This window comes from Taurulus bubalis (genome assembly GCF_910589615.1).
Source record: "Taurulus bubalis genome assembly, chromosome: 5".
Lineage (NCBI taxonomy): Eukaryota > Metazoa > Chordata > Actinopteri > Perciformes > Cottidae > Taurulus > Taurulus bubalis.
The window spans coordinates 2,195,798-2,215,797 of NC_136593.1; the positions used below are offsets into that span (position 1 = coordinate 2,195,798).

The following is a 20,000-nucleotide window of genomic DNA, read 5'->3' on the forward strand; positions in this document are numbered from 1 at the left end:
CGGTCAGTGTCCCCGTTAGCTCCCTGCTGTAGCCAGCTGGGGCTCCTGCTAGCGCTCCGCTACTTCCCCGCTAGCTCCCCGACAACCACTGACGGTATCTAGCAGCAGAAGGTAGCTAGCAGCAGCGCTAGCTTGCTACAGCAGGGATACTTACATTAGTGTAGGAGCGGCTTGTAACCTGACTTTTACTGTATTTCAATAATTTAAAAAGGTATAATACACAGAAAACCCTTGGGAACATAGATCATAAGTTCTGGTAATGTGTTACTGGTATATTGGTTTATGATGCATAGAAAAGGAAAGTAGTATATTATTTAAAAGTTGTATCTTCTTACCGTAACTGTATTTGCCATATTTAATATATAACATAGCTCTTATATGTTAAGAGTATCTGTGCAAAGTTTGGCTTTGATTGAGTGAAGTTAAGTATTTGTAATACTGATGAAGGCCAGCATGGATTTTCGTCCCAAACAAATGTCAACAGAAACTTCTAAAAGATAATTTTGTGGGTTCTTATGAACGCTTGCACATTAATATTTAGGTAACCTGGATGTCAGAGGATTTTTAACTCTGCCCAGTAACACTGTGCTTCCTGTGCTGCTAGAAGAGTGTATTTGAATCAATGGGTGTTTGTTTTTGGGGGGAACATAGGACTCAGCCCAACGGGACATTATTAATCAGACTCTTGGTCTTTCTGAATAACGGACAGTCCGCCTCTCCACATCCCATAATGTACGACAAACTCCACGCCGACTGTCTCAAGAGCCGAATAAAGGTTGGTCTGCATCATACTGCAGAGAAAGAGCTTTTAGTCAACGCCAATACTTTTTATTCAGGGATTCATTTAAAATAGTAGGAGCAGTTGCTCAATCTGAAGTATTCTATGAATACTTAATAATAATAATAATAATAACTTAATAATCCGTCATGTTGAAAACAATCCCTGAAAACCTGAAAGTGTGCTTTACCAAAAAAGAAATTGTCGTATAAATGTAAAGCTTGTATGATTATACACATTAAATGCGATGACTAATACTCTGTGTTTTATTATCATCAAAGCCGCCGACACACAAAAAACGCCTTTTAAGTCATTATGTTTTATAATAGGTCATAATTATCTGCAATCATTAATACAAAATGCATCAGTGAGAAAATAGTCAGCACCTGTAAATCCTTTAATAGAGGGCCTTTAATTGCCCTTAATAACCTTTAATATCCCACTACAATGAGCTGGTCACTTACCATGTGCAATATGTGATATATTGTTATCTGTGAAATAGGATCATGTGTCATATACCTTCTGATAAAGATGCAATATTCTATTCTAACTGTGGAATATTCCCACATAACTTTCTTCCACCTCTCAAAATGTGGAATCCAGGAACAACATCAGGACTATTTATTACTGTTATTTAACACTTTTAACACCCTCTCATTCGTTGAGAACGTGTTTTTAAAAGTGTACATATTACATTACCACCTTATGTAGTGTTGTTTTTCTTTTCTTTCTTAGTGTGTTTTTATTTCCTGCACAATAATTCCAATGCTACTGGACTGTTGGTCTCGTTTAACGCGACCCGCCTCCACGCTGCAAACATGCACAGCGCTCCAAGACCTAAATTAGCTTCACAAATTAGGATCATCTGGAGACTGGCGGTGTTTGGATTACTAAAATATGCATGAAGAGAAACACAACAGTCTCTCCGACGACTCTGTGAGTCTTTGTTTTAATATCTGGACTCGGAAGACTCGTTCTGAGAGACGGTTTGGTGGGCGGCGCGAAACTCTACCAGCGGAAAAGCTAAATATGAGCAGCCGTGTGAGAAAATATCTGCTTCTTGGATGAAGCCCAACTACGACTCCCAGAATGCAACACTTTCATCAGTGGGCCGCGCGCTCAATCGCCATGTTGTTTCCTCCTGATGGAAAGCTTTAAATTAATTTACATATGTGTTGAGACATGCCCAGTCTGTCTGAGATGTGCTCTACAAATAAAGATTATTATTGTGATCACTTTACGCTTCTGGGTACATTTTCTTCATGGACTCTGCAGCCATGTGAGAAACCCAGAAAGAACCTGTTGATCCTCTAGTGAAGGGACCCTTTTATATCACAAGAAAAAAACATGGTATAAATCCAAAAAACAAACAAAAAACATGTTAGGTATCAAATTAAACATATAAATCAGGGCTACAATAACATACAATCCGCATGTACAACCTCTAAACACAACTCAAACAATAAATAGGATTATTATTCAGGGTTCAGGGTTCAGGGTTCAGGGTTAGGGCCCTCTGGGGTCTGAGGTCATTTTCTCGATTTTACATCATTTCTTAAATTCCCCTTTTTAAAGTCACTTGTCACATGTGTTGTACATCAACAATTGCAGAACAATCTCAGCTCTCTATATGATGAGGCACCATAGTCCTAAGACAAAAGTGTAAAGAGATATATATAGAATATGGCCCTGAAGCTGAAAAATGTAAGCTTGATTCTTCATATCTCTTGTGAAAACATAACTTTACTCATGTGAACTATTTTGTTGATGGATATTGTTTTACCAAAGGTCTTAGGTTCACAAAAACAGTGGAATATATGAATAAAATGGTAGATACATGTAAATAAATGCACGTGCCTCCGACGGGCCTCTTCGACCTCACCGCCAGCCGCTGAGGCTCATGGGAGTCGTAGTAAACCGGAGGGTCAGAACATCGACATCTATGACGTCATGCAGGAGAGCTCCTGAGCTCTAGAGATCCTGAGCTCTAGAGATCCTGCAAAGACGACTTTGAGACGTGGAACACAGGACGTGGAACGCTGAACGCTGAACGCTGAACGCTGAGCGCTGAACGCTGAACGCTCCTCGTCGTGTTGCGGAATTTAAAAGTGAAATTCAATCTCCGTCTGCGGAGCGATATCCAAACCAGATGTATTATTTATCTCCCCGGCTCAGCGGGCTCCCGCCAGACGTGAGGAGAGAGCTGATGTGCAACGCTCCTCCTGCAGAGAGCGTTGCAGACTTTGAGCTGTTTTACTGTATTTATTACTGTGATCTCACCTGAAGAGATGACGCCTCATCTGCATTTGTCCATATACATGTCACTCAAAGACACATTTTATTAGCCACAAAAAAAACAACCCGCACACACACACACACACACACACACACACACACACACACACACACACACACACACACACATAGAGACTCACTAAACATACAAAGGGTTTAAAGTGTCTTCAGCACACAGCGGCCGTGATCCTAACCGAGAGGAGATCCATCTTAAACATCATTTCCACATATAACCCCTTCCTCCCTCCCTCACACACACATGCACACACACACACACACACACACACACACACACCCCGGAGTCTGTATACTTCCACTTCATCAAACGTCCGTAGATCATTACCGCTCCGCCTCTCGAACCGAGGCGCTAAAAGACAAGTAGCTTGAGAATTGATTAGACTGTTGGGCAGCTCCTTTAGAGATGGATCTATGGTGTGTGTGTGTGTGTGTGTGTGTGTGTGTGTGTGTGTGTGTGTGTGTGTGTGTGTGTGTGTGTTTACCGAACAGCCAACATGTATTTCCATCATGTTTGTGTTGGTACAGGTGTGGTAAAATGTATTTAAACCCTCCATTAGGAGTCACAGCTGGTGTGTGTGTGTGTGTGTGTGTGTGTGTGTGTGTGTGTGTGTGTGTGTGTGTGTGTGTGTGTGTGTGTGTGTGTGTGTGTGTGTGTGCTCTTTCTTCTCGTTGGCATTTATTACCGCAAATTCTGTTCCAAGAGGAAGGGATAGAGGAGAGGAAAGAAAGGAACAAAGGAAATGAAAGTAAGGAGAGAGAGATGAAGAAGGAGAGTTAGAATGTTTGTTTCGTTTATTTAAAAAAAAAAAAAAAAACGCCATAATTTCTTCTGTGCAAACAAGCAAACCGTGATATAAAACAGACGTGATCCAAGATGGACGCCTATAGAACGTCACATGCATCCAGTCAACAGCAGCCGTTGTTTTCCTTCTTTTCCTCAAAAATAACTTTTTAAACAGCGAATGAACTCCATTAAATAAATATGAGCATGAATGGAGCAGCGGAGGTCTGACTGGTCGCCGCGCCTCGTCCATCATCTCTAATGAGGCGAAGGCCTTTCTGAGACCCGGCGGCAGAAACATCTTCCTCATCTCGGAGAGCCTCATGGAGGCCGCCGCCCTTCATGTATGATGCATGCCCCACGCCGAGCCTCATGGGAAATCAGCGCTAACAGGGTTTGTGCAAAGAAAATTGTCTGTTACTCGTTGAGTAAGGGCAAAATGAAAAAAATGACGCACTCCGCTGGCAAAGGGTTCAACTTAGAATCAGGGAACCCCATGACCTTAAACTCATCCTCAGATTAATAGTGTGACCTTTCAGAGAAATAAGAAACGGAGAAAAGACTATCTCAAATATATAAAAAATACATATATATATATATATATATATATATATATATATATATATATATATATATATATATATACATATATATATATATATATATATATATTTGTTGAAACAGCATGTCTGCAACCAGGAAATTTAATTGGTTTCTACCAATTGGATCATATATATATATATATATATATATATATATATATATGTATTGTATATATATATATATATACACAATATATATGTATTGTATATATATATATATATATATATATATATATATATATATATATATATATATATATATATATATATACACAATATATATGTATTGTATATATACATACACAATATATATATGTATTGTATATATATATATATACATATATATATATACACAATATATGTATATATATATATATATTGTGTATATATATATATATATATATATATATATATATATATATACAATTGTTTGAAACAGCATGTCTGCAACCAGGAAATGATTTGCTACATTTTTACCAAAATGGCCGCCGCTCGGCGGCTCGTAAGGCAGAACCCGGTGAAGGACTTTTGGTTTCCTTCAAAGACACCGCCCAGCTAAAAACTACCGTCTCAGGCTTTTATTGCAATCGGAGTCAAACATTGACTTGTGTTGTCGAGCGCCTTCCTTTGCAGACGATCAATTATTGTATTTTTCTGTCTCTTTTGTCCTGCGAGGTTCCGTCTCGCCCTCAGCGACACTCTGACCCGCTCAGGCCAATCTGTGCGATTTACCGCCTCTTCAGCTCGTAATTTATGTTCCAATCGGCCAGCATCCCTACACCCCTCCCCCGTCGCCTCTGTGTTCAATAAAACCTCATTCTCGTCTCGTCTCAGAGACTGACATTAACTACCTGTTTAAATACGTATTCCAAGGCGATAGCAGAAGTCCTTCCCTGATAGAATAAAGACGGGGGACTACAGAACGCCTCCATCCTCCATCTTCTACTAAAAGAACACCATGCTGTATAGAAGAAGACTTGAAACTAGAGATTGAGACATAAACTCATGTTTACAATGTTTACTGAGGGAATACATCAAGAGAAGTAGAGTCATTTATATAGACTTCTATACAACCAGAGGAGTCGCCCCCTGGTGGTCAGGAGAGAGAATGCAGCTTTAACACATGAAGCATATACTTCTATACAACCAGAGGAGTTACACCCCTGTGGTCAGAAGAGAGAATGCAGCTTTAACATATGAAGCATATACTTCTATACAACCACAGGAGTCGCCCCCTGGTGGTCAGGAGAGAGAATGCAGCTTTAACACATGAAGCATAGACTTCTATACAACCAGAGGAGTCGCCCCCTGGTGGTCAGGAGAGAGAATGCAGCTTTAACACATGAAGCCTATACTTCTATACAACCAGAGGAGTCGCCCCCTGGTGGTCAGGAGAGAGAATGCAGCTTTAACACATGAAGCCTATACTTCTATACAACCAGAGGAGTCGCCCCCTGGTGGTCAGGAGAGAGAATGCAGCTTTAACACATGAAGCATAGACTTCTATACAACCAGAGAAGTTACCCCCTGGTGGTCAGGAGAGCGAATGCAGCTTTGACACATGAAGCATAGACTTCTATACAACCAGAGGAGTTACACCACTGTGGTCAGGAGAGAGAATGCAGCTTTAACGCATGAAGCATAGACTTCTATACAACCAGAGGAGTCGCCCCTTGGTGGTCAGGAGAGAGAATGCAGCTTTAACACATGAAGCATAGACTTCTATACAACCAGAGGAGTCGCCCCCTGGTGGTCAGGAGAGCGAATGCAGCTGACTCTGACGTCGCTGCAGCAGACGAGCTAACACTGGAACACCGTGTCTCTGTGTCGAGGCTTTAAAAGCAGTAACATGAACATAAAGGTCCTCTGAATAGGAATGAAAGCAGATTCATCAGAATCCACATTCCCGACGCTGCAAAGCCTCTAATCCGTCCTCCGACTCGCGTGCATCTGTTTATCCGCGTCGCTCGGATCAAAAGAAAATTGACGAGGCGTAACAGATCTGTATTTATTTCCATCTGTAGCTGATGGAACGTGCCTCTGACGTTTGTGTGAAATTAAACTTCAATGAACAAATATATACATCCCGGTGCCGGTGATCTGCGTTCCCGGCTGCGAGTGGTCGCCGCCCCCTTTTCTGTTCCCGTCCCGATTCGTCCGTCAGATCACTGCCTCGCACTTCCTGTCAGAGGCCGGTGGTTTGATGCCGCGTGAGTTGTCACCACCAAGTGCAGTGTGCAAAACACATTTGACCCGGAGTTGACCACCGCTATCGCCTGCGTATCGCTAACGAGCAGCCAGCCTGTAATGCCCTCCCTCCCTCCCTCCCTCCCTCCCTCTCTCTCTGTGAATACCAATGCAGAGCTTTGATATTCTGCTGATGGCCCGACTGTAAAGTGGCTCTGATGATGAAAGCGTCTCTCCCTCTCTTTCTGATTCATCCGCGCTGAAAGCAAACCATTTATTACTTATTTGATCAAACACAGTCAAACATGCATAACGTCTCCGCACACTGGACTAATCCAATCGGCTTGCTTAAAAACACGATTTAAACACGACCCCCCCCCTCCTAAGAAAATCCAATTAGCACGCTCAGTATGTGTCCATCAATAATCTAAATCAATTTTCCCAACTGCCATCAAATATCTGCTCATCCTGATCCGAGTTGTTTTATCCGACCTGGAAGACGTTCATTCTGAAGGGTTTTCTCTGTCACATTAAATATTAATGCGTCTAAATAAGCACGACGTCAAGGGTCGGTGCAAAGAGGAAGAAGTTTGTTTTATTCAGTCAATCATTACAACACAATAAGTAGAACCACAATCTAGTATACAAAACAGAAAGAAGGAAAAGGTATAGGTAGAAGCATTATGCGTACATATTCCTATCCTAGATTATTATCAATTAAATCAGATAATTAATTTGAAATAAAGAAGAAGAAAAAAAATAATATACATACATTTCATTCACACTTGTAACCCTCAATAATAGTTTTATAAAGAATTCTTTTGAAAACCCAAACTGAGTTGTTCCATAACTGAACTCCTCCAACAGAAATGCATCTTCTTTTAATCCCTTTTTGTAAACTTACAAACATCTCTTCACACAGATGAAGTCGTCCATCTTTCGGTTCACGATAAACGCGACACGAAACCAAACAAAACGGCATCGAGCAAATACCGTCAGAGGAAGAACTGTAAGCGGAGGAGAGGACATGGAGCTGACGGCGATAAGGTTGGACTGCTGAGAGTTCAGCAACGTCCCGCCCCCGGTACACATTTAACAACCTGTCAATCAAAGCTCAGCCTCGGGAAGAGGAGGAGATGAGGGGGGAAGAGGAGGAGATGAGAGAGGAAAAGGAAGAGATGAGAGAGGAAGAGGAGGAGATGAGAGAGGAAGAGATGAGAGAGGAAGAGGAGGAGATGAGAGAGGAAGAGATGAGAGAGGAAGAGATGAGAGAGGAAGAGCAGGAGATGAGAGAGGAAGAGCAGGAGATGAGAGAGGAAGAGATGAGAGAGGAAGAGCAGGAGATGAGAGAGGAAGAGATGAGAGAGGAAGAGCAGGAGATGAGAGAGGAAGAGATGAGAGAGGAAGAGGAGGAGATGAGAGAGGAAGAGATGAGAGAGGAAGAGCAGGAGATGAGAGAGGAAGAGCAGGAGATGAGAGAGGAAGAGATGAGAGAGGAAGAGCAGGAGATGAGAGAGGAAGAGATGAGAGAGGAAGAGGAGGAGATGAGAGAGGAAGAGATGAGAGAGGAAGAGCAGGAGATGAGAGAGGAAGAGATGAGAGAGGAAGAGGAGGAGATGAGAGAGGAAGAGATGAGAGAGGAAGAGGAGGAGATGAGAGAGGAAGAGGAGGAGATGAGAGAGGAAGAGCAGGAGATGAGAGAGGAAGAGGAGGAGATGAGGGGGAAGAGGAGGAGATGAGAGATGAAGAGATGAGGGGGAAGAGGAGGAGATGAGAGAGGAGGAAGAGGAGGAGATGAGGGAGGAGGAAAAGGAGGAGATGAGGGAGGAAGAAGAGGAGGAGATGAGAGAGGAAGAGATGAGGGGGAAGAGGAGGAGATGAGAGAGGAGGAAGAGGAGGAGATGAGGGAGGAGGAAAAGGAGGAGATGAGGGAGGAAGAAGAGGAGGAGATGAGAGAGGAAGAGATGAGGGGGAAGAGGAGGAGATGAGAGAGGAGGAAGAGGAGGAGATGAGGGAGGAAGAAGAGGAGGAGATGAGAGAGGAAGAGATGAGGGGGAAGAGGAGGAGATGAGAGAGGAGGAAGAGGAGGAGATGAGAGAGGAGGAAGAGGAGGAGGAAGAGGAGGAGATGAGGGAGGAAGAGCAGGTGGTGCCCAGCAGAGGATCCACCTGTGGGCCTGAATGTACCGACACAAACCCTTAGCAGAGTTATAGTGCAGCAATAAAGTCTTATTGTGCATGCAAATTATGGTAAAATGCATATTTTTGTTTCTGCACAGTTTGAGACACGTTTTTTATATTCAAATCCAAAATGACGCAAACTCAAACACAAAGATGAAATAAAGGAGGTGCGTATTATTTTTGTAATTTTTTTGAGGACACGTTGGCAGGAGAGACAGAAAGAAGTGGATGCTTGTTGGTCTCGTCTGTGTTTTCAGGTTGCAGCGCGTTGATCATTCATGATAACGTGTTACTGCACCTTTTTCCTGATCGAGAAACTCCAATAAGCTCTTTTTTACCTCTGTATTTCTAAAAACTATACACGATATTCCTCACGTATTTTATATGAAGCGCTTCAATGTTTTTTCAGAGGAAAAAAACACATAATTACCAGGTCGCTCTGTGGGAACACAGAAAATGCATCAGGGAGAAAAGTTTAAAGTGCTTTCAGAGTGGAAAGATCAGTGTGTGTGTGTGTGTGTGTGTGTGTGTGTGTGTGTGTGTGTGTGTGTGTGTGTGTGTGTGTGTGTGTGTGTCAGGTTGAGGGTGACGGAACACAGAGTGACACATTCACTTCCCACTTGTTCTTTCTTTTCCTCAACCCGCCACAATGAAGTGATGCAACTTCAGACACAAGATAAGGAAAGGACTCGAGGTCAGAGGACTCGAGGTCAGAGGATGCTTCCTTGTGAAATGGGCTTCCTCGGGATCAGAGCATCACGGGCAGATGTGTGTGTCTGTGCACTAGAGTCCTCGTTGGCATTTAGAGGCCCCTCCTTGAGCCGCTATGAAGACCCTGAGTGGGTCAAGTCTGAACCCTCCATCACTTTCTGCTTAAAAAAAGAAGAAGTCATTTTTGGTCCTCAGAACATCCACGATGACAGCATCAGTCTTCCTGTTTTGAAGTTTAACTCTTTTTTTTTTTTACAGATCATGAGTCATTACTTTATTTCAACCATTTTTTGAAAAAAAACTATTTTTTGAAATATTTTCTTCCAATAAAGATCCTGTCTCTTCAAAAACAGGATGAAAGGAAACAAATATGAGCAACACAAAACAATGCACTGCTTTCTGAGAGATGAAGAGGAGAAAGGAACAAAGCAACAGAGTCATCTAAGAAACGTCTGTGACACAATGAAGCAGAAGCTCATGACATTCTTCTCTGTTTAGTGAAACACATTTAGTTATGACATCTCATTAAAAAGTGCTTGTTTCCCGTCTGAAGACTGAAGGCCAGACATGAAACCCCAGGGTGCACTGAAGAAGTGCCTTCAACTTGCATTCTCACTGACCACCAGGGGGCGACTCCTCTGGTTGTATAGAAGTCTATGCTTCATGTGTTGAAGCCACATTCTCACTCCTGACCACAAGGGGGCGACTCCTCTGGTTGTATAGAAGTATATGCTTCATGTGTTAAAGCTACATTCTCTCTCCTGACCACCAGGGGGCGACTCCTCTGGTTGTATAGAAGTCTATGCTTCATGTGTTAAAGCTGCATTCTCTCTCCTGACCACCAGGGGGCGACTCCTCTGGTTGTATAGAGTTAATTAAATAAAAATAAAAAATATCACCAAAAATATCAGAAATGCAAAATACTCAATATATACAACGGAAGAAAACATTAAAGCGTAATAATTTAGGAAATGAGACAATAAAGAAAGAGCAACAATGCAAAGTATGTGCACTGTGCACTCGAGGGGTTAACTGCGTCCTCGGCCGGCCTGATGAGGTCGTGATGAGCCGCTCTGGCTTCCAGCAGTCATGTGACCGCTCAGCCTTGACGACGCGGCCGGCGGTGACTCAAAGATGTGACCTTGCGAGCTTTGACACTCGGCGCCATAACTCCCAGCACCCGGCGGCCCGGTGCAGCGAGGCCGTAAGTCAGCGCCGTGAGCCTCCGCTACACGCTAACACGCACCCGCACAGATGTGCAGGTACTTTGGGAGAAGAGCGATCGCCCGGATCAATATGTAGTCATGGGTAACGCAGATAAATTCAAAGGACGAGTCCGGGTGGAAGTGTGTTTAGTGCGCGAGCTGCAGAGGAGGCGACGGGTCGTTGGTCTTTATGAGTGCTGCCCGGCTGAGAACCCCGTAGATCACAGACGGTAGCGTCTCCGTGTCCAAATACCGTAAATTATCCAATAAACACATGGTAATAAATGGAAATCATTGGCAAAATAAACCGGGGCCTTCACTTTTCTGTGTTTTTTGAAAGATTTGGCGAATGCAACTCAGGACATTTAACCACGATCTGGTCATTACTTTTTATTTGCAGAAGAAGAGAAGGTCGTCTTCACTTCCGTATCCTCCAGACTTCTGAGAGCAGGAAAAACCTCCAAACACTGCAAGTTGTCCAAAAGGCTGCGGTCGGCAGTACAATTGATTTTAGGACTTTGAAGCTTTTCTTCACGGTCAGCCTTGTTTATACCTGTGATCCGCTGCTGTAATGTCCGATGAGCCTGATCGATGCCCGGCTCTTCAGGGCCCTTTTGGGGGGCTCCTAAATCTGGGTCTTTGCTGGCGGGGCCCTTATTTTAATCCATCGCCTTTCTCTAAACTGATGGAATTTGTGGGAATGTTTTTGACTCCTTTATCCTGTTGGATCTTTTATTTTTGGGGATTGTATTGACTTTTCATCTATTGTTTGACTATAAAGCACAAAATTATGATTAATATTATGATGAGTTAGTGAGAAATATTTCACCGAGAGCTACAACAAGGAAGCTTCATTTTTTGTGTTGGTTCTGGCGCCCCCTGTGGACTAAAGAGGTAGTGTTGGTTCTGGTGCCCCCTGTGGACTAAAGAGGTAGTGTTGGTTCTGTCGCCCCCTGTAGACTAAAGAGGTAGTGTTGGTTCTGGTGCCCCCTGTGGACTAAAGAGGTAGTGTTGGTTCTGGTGCCCCCTGTGGACTAAAGAGGTAGTGTTGGTTCTGGTGCCCCCTGTGGACTAAAGAGGTAGTGTTGGTTATAGTGCCCCCTGTGGACTAAAGAGATAGTGTCTCTGAGCACCAGGGTCCCTTTAGAAAACCTCTCATTCTACTACAGCAGTCCCTCTCAGTCCTGGTTCTGGTTGCCCTTCCCTCCAGCGGGCAGCAACTCGTCCTATAGGCATCAATAACCAGTTAAAAGTTCTTCGTAGTAAGTTTAAAATGTACATGCCATTTTAATGGCATCCCAGCTTCGTAATGTATATTAAATACATCTAAATATTTCTTAATACTTTGTTTATCCCTGGAATAAAGTCAGTTAAAAGTCTCATGCTCAGTATATTACCACGGAGTCATCCGTGTGCTATGTGAAGCATCTCTTCCTCATGTAGCGCCCTGTGAGGGATGAACTGATCTCTCCCTCCAGACTGACAGGGCCATCCGGCTGGCTTAAGATCTACCGAGCGCCACTTCATTCAGTGGCAGCAGCTGATGGACGAACGGCAGACAAGCAATATGTGATGGGCGGGGCTTGTCTGGATATGCTCAGTTTGAGTGGACACGACGCCGCCTCACACCACCGATCCCTCCGCTGGATTCTTCATGCTCCAGAGAAGAGATTACAGGCTGATCAATAGCTCTGTGGGCGCAGGCCTCAGACGTTATGACATAATCCATATGGACAGGTCAATCTCACCGGTGCTCAGCGGGTCGGCGGGTTGCTGCTTCCCAACCGAAGCCTGGGATGGATTCAGATATAAAGAGACAGCATATATTCTGATCGACGTACCCGAGACGATCTGATGCTTCACACATGATCGGATCTGAAGAGTGAAGCCGATGTGGAAGTGCCCTTAAACTAGCAACTAGCATTCTTCTTAATGGCCAGCAGGGGGCGACTACTCTGGTTGCAAAATAATTAGTCTGATTGCATAAGTCTATGAGAAAAAGACCCATATTCTGACGTTTTGTATAACCAATCTCTAGTTTCTAGTCTTCTTCAACACAGCATGATGTTCATTTAGTAATTTACGGTCATTTAGAGTCAAGCAGACCATAAAGCAGGGGACGCTTTAGGGCGGGGCTTCCTTGTGATTGACAGGTCGCTACCACGCCGTTGTCCAGTCTGGGCGTTGTTGTCAATCAATGAAATGTAACATTGTGGCCGCCTAAAAGTGTCTTTCTCAGCGTGTCTCAAAAAACAAGATGGCGACGGACACATTGCTGAACTCAAGGCTTCCAAACCGTAAACAGTAAATGTTTTTTTACTGATCTTAGCCTTACCGGAATTTACTTACCGGAACCAACAGTAACAGATGTTTTGTTCTTTCTTTCAACTTGTGAACAAAGCGCTGACGTGTCACCTTTTAAGTCAAACTATTGAGCAATCAGTTGCTTTGTCATGAATCCAGCAGCTACAGAGCAGCATTGCAATTCACTTGGAGTGTCTGCACAAGACTTGTTCAACAAGTCTGGGCCCCTCTGGAGAGCCGTTCGTATGGAAGAGAACATCTTCCATACTGTTCCAAACTGCTTCAAACAGGGAACGTGATCCAGGAGAAAATACATTTCCCCTTCAATTGTAATTAAGAGTTTATTTAAGATCTAGGGGAACGTACTTTCCCCCTCAGAGGCCGGGTTGGATCCATATATGATCAATTTGTAAAGGCAATCTGTGCTTTTCTCACACTTCAGTTGCCAGGACTGGAGAATAAACTCTACTCACCAAGACTTTTATGCAAATTATTATCTGTAGCGTACAAAATAAGCCCTCACAAAAATGGATACAAAAAAAGTAAATAGCCTCCTTTCGGCACCGTCTGCCAGCCGGTCTCACAAGACTAATCAACCGGAGATACAAAAGTTTGCTTTCCTAAGTGCACTGTTCTCTGATGTAATTTGAGATTTCAGTCTTGAGAACCTTCCTTTCTCTGCTCGCCTGACTTTGACCCCGTTCAGCCCGGCGTGTGGAACGATTCCCGCTGGGATGTTCAGCGGCATAACGGAGGCCATTTCTACACGGTCCGGCAGCTTCTTTGAATCAATTCACGACACGGAGCAGGAAAGCCTCTCAAACAAAATGCACCGTTCTCACATCGCGCTCCTTCGAGTAAGAAAAGATGAAAGATAAGTTCGGAAAAGCTTTTATTAATAATCCCCATGAGCGGAATCCAGGTGTTGCATGAACAGCAGGACAGAATTACAGTACTGAAGAATAGAAACAGGAAGGAAATAAGTAGTTAGATATAATAGAAATGAGAAGGAAGTCACACTCAAACCTGCATTTGTATTAAAATAATGCAACAATGAACTTTAATCTATTCGCTTCTGGTTGCAAATAAAACTAAGATGGCGGCGGCCCAAAATGTCAAACTCAAGACTTCAAAACGGCAGTTCACGAACAAATGAGCGACGTCCGGTTGACTTCATCCACTAATTATATCTGATATATATAATAATAAGTGATGTCACTTGCCTCAATTGAAGACTGCAAGTTTTAAAAGTACAGAAATCTGGAGGTGTGCCGTAAAAAAGAAGTGATGCTCTGCATCCCGCCCCAGGCTACATTAGCCGCTACTAGCATAACGCACCACAATCTACCACACAACTATCAGTGGTCACGTTGCATTGTGGGTAATGTTGGTGCATGTTTTGACAAGAGCAGAATGTGTGGCATAAAAATGATGACGTCTCACGGTTTGGTTCTTTTTTTAAACTTTGCTTGAGTTGGAGGAGTGCAATGCTAAATGTTCTGATTTCTTTCATTTATATCAATGATAAACATTTCATAATGATGATGATTACACAGAGACTAGAGAATACTGTCATCCTTTTTAAATGTAATCGCCTATGAAAACCTTCACAGTGCAGGTGATTTAGTCGTGATGCAGAAAGATGGAGATTCATAAAGATTCAGCATCAATATGAGATCCGGGAGGATTACCATGGTTTTGACCACTGCTCACCCAATGCCAAATGTTTTATTCATCGGCAGAATAAAAGATAGATACCCTTTTCCCATACACATATTTGATCTAGCACACTTCAGCTTTTCAATTAAATTTGAGATGAGGAGTCACAGCGATATATTATGAAGGCTCGCGTGGAGGTTTTAACAGATGGAGTGAATATCCTCTCCTCTTCGTCCTTGGCCCGCATGAAGCCACAATGAATGATTTGAAGGCACATATGCATTCCAGTGTTGTCACTGAAAAATAACTAAAAATGAGCCATTGAATTCTAACATTTAATCCTTTTTTTTGTTTTGTAAAAGACCGGATGTTCTACTTTCAATCTCAGAAACCTCAGAAATTATTCATTGGTTAGAAAATTAGATCCTAAATCAGTCATTCGGAACATTACAGCTGCTGCCAACACCAACGCATGGAGTGACAATGTGGTGAAAGAACCTTCAAAGGGACTTTCGGGCTCATTGTTTAACCCGTCTGGTCCACAACTGTACTGTTCTGTTTACACTCTCAGCACTCTCAATGTGTCATATTTACAAAGAATAATGTGTTAACAGCTGCTGTAAAAACTCTCAAACAGCAGACACACTCCGTTAACTGGTGAACAAAGTGGAGCATCGAGCAGCTAAAGAGACAGATACTTTCCCTCAGAAGGTGGTGGGGACCAAAAGCGGAGATAAAAGAGAAAGAATGTTGGACAAAAAGACATCTAATGACTCATCCTGTTGCATATCAACATATCAATCAACATATCAATTTAAAAGTGATGAAAAGTTGCAAGCGGACAAAAACATTATTCATTGCAGGTTTAAATCTTAAAGCAAGTATCTACGTCTGTGTCGAGCACACGTGCAGCTTAAAACCACGAATGATACAACCATGACTGGTGTTTCTATTCTCTCATTTGATTTGAACGCTGACTCCATCATGCATGTTGCTGTGAATCTACTCACCGTTGCTTTAAAGGTGGCTACAGCCTCCGGCATCGTGTGGGAGGAGAGCGCATACATCTATATATATCTATATGAGCCGGTAATGATGAGAAGTATCCAGTGTGTGGTAAACATTTATTTTCGCAGGAGACTCTGAATGCTCCTAAAGCACCGTGATGAAGTAATACATCAACAGCCAGTGAAGAACCTAATTAAGGAGGGTTGTCTATCAACTTAATGTGTGTCTCTCACTTCACTGCCAGCTACACGAGGGTTGTAAATGTCTGTTGCTTTCCCCGCGTTAGCAGATAAGCGGCGTGCTGCAGCAGAGGAATGAGGTTCGGTATCTAATCAGATGATAAAAACTTGAGGTACAATAACGTCCTCGTGAGTGACGGTCATATTTTACAGTGAATGTCACCAACACACATCAGTAGCTGTTAACAATGGATGATGAATTGTCAGGAGTTCTATTCGAGCCCCGCCCGATGGACGGCAATGTCGATCTGTTGGCGCTCCGCTTTTGATCCAGACTGAAATATCTCAACTTCTACTCAATGGATCGCTATGAAATTTGGTAGAGATGTTCATGGCACCCGGCAGATTCGTCTGAATGATTTTGGTGCGTCTAATTGAGTCGATCGCCCGCTGACGTTGGGGAAAAGGCGGGAAAAGGCGGAAAAAGGCGAAAAAAGCGAGATAAAAGGCAGAAAAAGGCGGGGCACACAATGTTTATTAATACATTAATGTTGACTTCTTGTTTCACATGAGGAACGAAGCGTGGTCTTATAGCTGAACAGATTGGTGTTCTTTTTTCTTTCTAAATCCCATTTAAGTTGGAAACCTCTTTTGCAGTTTTGCTGTTCAAGCATTAAAAGTTGCAGAAAAACAAACTCAGAGAGCAGGTAAAACCACGCAGAAAGTACATAATGATAGTAAAAAATAACAACGATGAAAACGATGTTAAGCTCAAAGGAAGATACGAAGAGAAACAGAATTCCATATTTGATTGCATTCATGACGTTTATTTGTTTTGCATTATTGTTTTTGATCTGTGAGACCAATAAATCTGTCAAGGGACGTACAGTATGTGATGACATGATACGTCCGAAGACAGTTCAGAGTCAGTTAATGCTGTAGTTCCTGCAGGAACAGGAAGTGAGTCGTCTTCCTGCCGATCTGAACGTCTCAGAGCAGCAGGAGACGATGACTTTGTTCATTTTCTCTCTGCCTGACTCAAAGTTTTGCATCGATAGCCAGATTAAGACCTTTCCTCACAAAGCCTACTTTTTCTACTAAAAGCTCAGCGTCTCTCAGAGAGAACAGGACTTCATGTGTGAGGCAGAAGTACAGACACAAAGAAGTATCTCATTAGACGATGTTGTTTATACTCTAATACATTTCACTCTTTCCAATTACCACTGCAATGCAGAGAGGATTTATTTTGGGGAAACAAAGAAAACGTGGAATAAAGGATGATAAGAGAAGGAATGAAGGGAGGGAGGAAAGAATGATGAAAGGAGGAAATGAATAAATATATTAAGTGAAAGAAGGAAAACAGGATTAGTGAGAAAACAAAAGCAGAGGGAAGGAAAATAAAGGAATAAAGAACATCCAAAAGAAAGAAAAGGGACATAAAAAACACAAAAACACAGAATAAGGAGACACTATTCAACTGGAAAAGCAAAGGAAAGACAGAGAACTATGAAAGAGAGACAGAAAAACAGACACCACAGAAAAAAACTGAAGAAAAACTCAATAAAAAAGAGACTGAATCAACTTCAATGAAGTAAAAAAAGAGAGAAAGAGAGGGGGAAATCAAGAAAAGGACAGAACATATACACATAATGTACTTGATGGAAGAAGAGAACAGACAAAACAGGGGAAAGCAGAAAAAGGACATTGACGTTAAAGACAAGAGTGAAGACAAACGGTGATTTGCTGATTTGGTGGTAATAACACGATGGACTCCCCGTGAACATTGCATTAACCTCTGAGCGCCAGAATGGAGTTCTCTGTCGGCGGTTCATTGCAATCTGCAGCCACATGTTCATTATTGACAGGAGACGGGAACGGTGGAGCGGAGGTGAAGAGGTCGCTGAAATAAACATTCCTCCCCCGGAGACAGCTCTGGCCATCGAGACCTGGAGGACTCTCATTGACCTTGTGGGTGTCATAAAGCAAGGAAAGCGTTCCCGACTCGGTTACCGTGTCCCGTAACTTCCAGTCTGCTTCCAGTCTGCACGAGATGCGATCATCTTCACCTTCATCCGATCCGATTTGACCTCTTGCTTCACACGGGGCTGGAAGAGGGTGAGAGACTATTATGTGACCATTTGTTTTTCCACTTCCTCTCCCATGATTACGTTGAATTTCATACATGTGGATTTTGTGGACGGATATAGCTTGTTAGAGAGTTGATGTCACGTCACGGGCTTTTCTCAAAGTTTGGGAGCCCACGTCCAGTTGTAGGAGGAGGTCGTAACAGGCCGAGACTTTTGACTTGTCTTTCCTGTAGCACCCAGACGTTTAGAGACGAAACAGGAAATGAAAGAAATGACAAGAAGGCAGGCTGCATTAGGTTTTTTATTTTGCACTTTTCTGAAAGCTGAAAAATGTTGTTGACCTATAAATGTTATCAGTAAGACTTCTATCAGTTAAATTGATTGATGACCATAGGCTGGGTATATAGTCATAGTCGCATCACCCATTAGTTTGTGGAGTGCCGTTTTGAAGCCTCAAGTCCGCCATCTTGGATTACGGCCGTCGCCATGTTGTTTTTTCACATGAAGACTTCTATACAACCAGAGGAGTCCCCCCTGGTGGCCAGGAGAGATAATGCAGCTTTAACACATGAAGCATAGACAGAAGTCTATGCTTCATGTGTTAAAGCTATACAACCAGAGGAGTCACCCCCTGGTGGCCGGGAGAGATAATGCAGCTTTAACACATGCCGCATTGACTTCTATACAACCAGAGGAGTCACCCCCTGGTGGTCAGGAGAGAGAATGCAGGTTTTAAGACACTTCCTCATCGTCAACAAGGAGTTGGGTCTTAGCTGTCACATGCATACATGAAGGCCTGCATTTCAGGACTGGATGGACCAAAGCTGGCACTGCCCGGGCCTGAAGTGCTCTTTGTAAGTGGCATGAGATCTGATCTAATTTGCGATTCGAGCAGGATAGAAACCCTCCGACTCGCTGCCGCTGCCCTCTTCTCCGCCGCTCTCAAAAGGCCAAACTCTTTGTGCAAAAGTCCTCACGCTGCTCTTCATTAGAGATCCCGCCTGAGCCAGTGATTAGTGAACGTGGGTGTAAGACTTAGTGAACGGGCCAGAGTGTGGATCTACAAAGCGTCGGAGAGAATACTTCATTTGTTTGTGCCGGGGCTCAATGGATGGTAATGACAATCTGTCTTTAGTCCACACTGAAATGTTTTTATCCACTATTCGATGTCATGAAAGTGTTATGCAGACATTCATGTTTCCCTCAGGATGAATCCTACTGACATTTGTGATCCTCTGACTTTTCTTGTATTTGTGGTTTTGAGTCAAATATCTGTATTATTTAACAACTGTATGATATCATAGGATGTGAAACTCCTGGAGGAATTAAATCAGCCGGCATTTCTCAACAGCTCGTGATTATGAATCATCCAACTCGAGCACGATTATTCTGTCGCTGTAATCAGAAGAAATACATATCTTAATAGGAAATGCCAAACTCACAATGTTGTGAAAGTGCACGCATCATCGAGGCAATCAAGCGGCATGTTGTTTGGAATGGAAACGTAAAAATGTGTAAAGCGGAGGATTTATTGTCGGAGCAGCTGACAACAAAACGATGTTGAGCTGTTAAGGCTAAACTTTGCTCTCTGCACTAAGATTCACTGCGGACTTTGTGGATTATAGAATTTATCATAATTTTGACGTCGATATGTTCAACCCCTAACACGTTCTGAAGGATCTCCTGGACCGATTTCTGAGCAAAAGCGCTTCAAAGGTGAAGTCCTTCTGGCGTTAGACGCAGGTTTACAACTGACACGCCGCTAATGGTGGCTTGTAGGCTTCGGTAGTGCAATATTCATCATGCGTGTGTCCGCCCAACTGAGTGTTGAGAAACGAGGCGTGCTGAGAACGGGAGAGCAAAGAAAAACATAAAACGCGGCACGCTTTATTTTTGTGCAGTTGAGTGACATTTATGTTTTTGTAACCAGCGACGTCTCAGCCGGGAGCTCTCTTGCCTCTTGCCTCACACTTTTAAGACGGCTGTGTTGCAGAAATGTCGGAAAT

General features: G+C 43.0%; 1 protein-coding gene across 1 annotated transcript in view; it reads left to right on the forward strand.

The window, feature by feature from the left end:
- grm7 (glutamate metabotropic receptor 7) overlaps positions 1-20,000 on the forward strand; it is a gene marked incomplete at both ends in the record, with an annotated part of 210,728 nt that overhangs the window by 87,571 nt on the left and 103,157 nt on the right. The window lies entirely within an intron of this gene.